Raw genomic sequence first — 3,970 nt, 5'->3', positions numbered from 1 at the left:
TGAGTTATAGCGTTTGTTATAGAGCGACTGTTGAAATTAAGTGTATCGTAAAGTTGTATTCGGAAAGAATAAACCAGTTTTATTTAAGAAAGGAATTGTGTCGCTAAAGTTTAGTCGGAAAGAATTTACGGAAAATTAAGTAACGACTGGAGGCGTAACAATATGATTAGCTAGATATTTGCTGTAGTGTTTTCAGAGTAGATGGTGTTGTGTACTGGAACTGATGATTGTGAAACCCTATAATAAACATTGATTCTTTTTCCGATCTTCAAGTATATATAGGAAGGTTTTTCAGAAGTCAACAGTTTCCTACTTGGTAACAAAACGGTAAGGCTGCTGTTTCTACATCATATTACTCCTGTTTAATCTTGATTCATTAGCCACTTTATGTGTGAAATGTACTTATACTAGTGTTACGACAGCGGGAGTCACGTGATGCTAGTAACACGTCATATTCTCGAAGGTTTGTGAATGCTCAAGCGTTACTAGATTTCGGTATTCTTTTATATATAAGACCGGTAAGAAGTGACGGCAACAATGTAACTGAGTCGAGCACGTAAGTCGTTCGTTGTGAATTATAGCGCGACTGTGAAAATTAAGTGTATTGCAAAGTTGTATTTAGAAAGAATAAACCAGTTTTATTTAAGAAATGACTTGTATCGCTAAAGTTTCTTCGGAAAGAAATTATACGGAAAATTAACTAACGAACAGAGACGTAACACAACTTTCTGACATTTTTATTCCAAAACTACCTATATTCGTGTTTTGTGAGGAGTTTTTCATTTTCTTATACTAAAGGGTTTTTCTTTTGTTTGTATTAGTTCATCTTGTAAAGGTATTTTGACGTATTACTGCTATGACCCATATGAAGAATTTTCTTTCAATTACTTTATTCAACATTGTATTTTCACTAAAGGTTACTTTCTTTGAATATATATATATATATATGCTCGATAATTTTAATTAATCGATCTTGCAATCGCCAAGTAACCCTAAAAGTATCCATACTATAACTTTTTATATAGTAACTATATCTTCACTAAATTTGACTTTTAGCAAACATTAGTACAGAAAAAATCAGATTTTTTTAAATTAAGTATTTTTGCTAAAGGCTTGTCAAAAGTTTGTTTATGGAGTCAAGAGTCTGAATTAAACTAGTCTTTGTGCAAGCCAGCCGATTTTCATGTTAAGATTAAAAACACTTTTTTTTACACCTTAAAGTTTCATTTGCATAACCTCTAGAACTTCCTAAATTAGCATCAAAGTTTTTTTAGTATAACTATATTTTACCTGTGTATATGAACTCGGTTCATTTGACCGCCCTTGTAACCACCATATTGCAAAAAATACGAAACGTAACTTTTTTTTATAGAATGTATAAATATTGCAAGATACAACTATGCACTATTTGTACAGCGAAACCTAATAAGCTTTTCATTTATATTTTACAGTAGCACTTGACCTTCTCAGACTATTTATTACACCAGACAACTATGTGTAAACAACAAATCCAGTTGTGCTAGTAACGAATTACACAGTTGCCCTGGAACTTGCTATTATTGATCACAGAATTTTGTTTATTTAATTTCATTTAAATTTGCTTATTTAAACTAATATTTTCTAACTTTCAGGTTTTAGTTACTTATGTTGTAAAAAGCTACACGATGGGTAGTCTGTGCTGTGCCCACCACAGTATCAAAATCCCGTTATTAGCAGTGTAAGCCCTAGTTTCTTTTATAACAATAAATAAAAAGACACAAAAACCAAGAAATTTAATACTCTTGTCTTAAATCTTATATTTTTCAAGCTTTTGCAATGTATAGTGAAAGTCGACATCAAATATGCAATTTAGAATACGAAATATTGTCACGCACATAAAATACAATATCTTAAACTTATATAATTTATATGGCTTTCTAACTGAACTAGAAACAGCTTAAATAATTCCCATATCTTGTCAAGCAGAACTTCAACATGCATAAAGAAAATGTTCGAATTTGCTTATTCCAAAAGCTGGAGGTCAAATAGCTATCAACAAATTCAAACATTTGCTTTATATTGGTTACAGACTGAACAATATTAAATGTCCGAGAATGTATGACAATTTTTGATAGCAGGATATTCCACGAGAATCATGGCACACGTGGCCTTCATTATTTTATTACTTGTATCTCCCTAAAGCTAAAAGCTTTGTCACTACAAGTTGACAGTTTAGCTCAGGGAAATGTATAGTGTAAGTAAAATTCCACAAAAGAGCTAGGAGATGATACAGAAGTAGAATTAAATCGAAAATGGACAACTTAGGGCAAAGAAGTGTCACACGATACAGATAAGTGAAGATTAAGAGTTTATATAAACATTTTGTTTTGGAATTAAGAAATTAAAATTTAAATAATTTTAAAGCTTATATTATTAAACTAAGTTATGATGTCAAGCTTATTGACATACATTGGTAATAGTTGTTTAACTTTTTAATGAAACTGTAAAAGGTTGTGGCATGCAATTTTACCCTACCCAGTTTTAGAGGGTTATGAGCTGTGGTGTCCATGTGGAGTGTAACTGTTCGTAAGAGCAAAGGAAATTTGACATACTTCTTGACAATGTCATGAGTTTCAAGTTTACTGGGCTTAAGTTTAAATTTTCGACTTGAAGACAAGCATTAAATAAAGGAGGGAGGAAAACCGTGGTATGTGGGCATTTCTTCCACCATTTTCTCTTACGTAGAAATATTTAGTTTGCTTCTGTGCAGTTTAACATAAACACGTGGTCCAGAAAACCACTGGCGTTGTTTCATTCTGGTTTCCTTTGTTCTTTATATGGCAGATATTATCTATTTTACTCGTGGAGATGTTGCAGCAATTTAGTGTAGAAAAGGCCAAGAACTGCAACATCCTTCACTGGCTGATTGAATGGTGTGTGCATGCTACAGCTAACTAATGGTGTGAGAGAATGACCAGTAACATGATGACACTATAACAAAGAGAAGATTTCTTGTAAGATCAGAACCCTCATACTTTCAGAATTCTAATTGGCCATTTTAGTGAAAGGTTCCGAGATCTATCCTGATGGAATGAAGCTATCGATTCGTTCACAGGTTCAGTAGTAAGGTTATTGTCTCATGTCTACACAAGAATGCACATTTTTGTTTCTTTGTTTTTTAATTATCTTTTCTTAACATCACTCTTTACTTCTCACTACTGACACACGTATTACTGCTGTAGGAACAGTTACAAAGCCAGCTCAACACAAGTAGATATTAGTGGAATATTGGTAGACTGTGGTGGTACTATATATATATATATATATATATATATAGGTTAAATCTCCAAAACTGGTCACCTGCTTTGTGCCCACTGCTGCGACCAGATCTTTGATTCTAGCATTGTATCACATAAAGCTTATTGCTAAACCACATTAAATATTTCTATTATCATATTCACCTACATAGTAAACAATTTCCACACACGCCATATCAATTAAAATATTATCTTGAGCTAAGTTAGTGCTTTTTTAAACGTTTTTGTTTGCAGACCACCTGAATTTTTCTTTTCACCTTGGAGGATTTGCCCACTGTGCTACAGCTTCTCGTTATACAACGTTTCCACAGACCATCTGAAGTAAGCCTGTGAATAAGGGTATTTTTTTTTTATAAATGTTACTACGTCTAATTAAATAAAAACATCCAGATATCTGTCAACAGAATGCGTTTTATTTTACTTATAGAAACATTTTTCAAATAAAGATTACATCATCACATTAATGTCTATTTTACTTTGAAGTTTTTACTTTTTTGATATGTAGCACTGATCAAATGTCTTAAGAATATTTGTTGGAGATTTTTTTTCAGAGCCTTTGGCACGGGCACTGGTAATGCACAAAAATCCAGTTATTAATACAAAGATAAAGGACAATCTAAGAAACATTGAGTTCAGTTTATTATAAAACGTTACTACGACTAAGATATAGTATC

This window comes from Limulus polyphemus, unplaced genomic scaffold, assembly GCF_000517525.1.
Source record: "Limulus polyphemus unplaced genomic scaffold, Limulus_polyphemus-2.1.2 Scaffold9172, whole genome shotgun sequence".
NCBI classification, from domain to species: domain Eukaryota; kingdom Metazoa; phylum Arthropoda; class Merostomata; order Xiphosura; family Limulidae; genus Limulus; species Limulus polyphemus.
Note: the sequence above shows the minus strand (reverse complement) of the source record.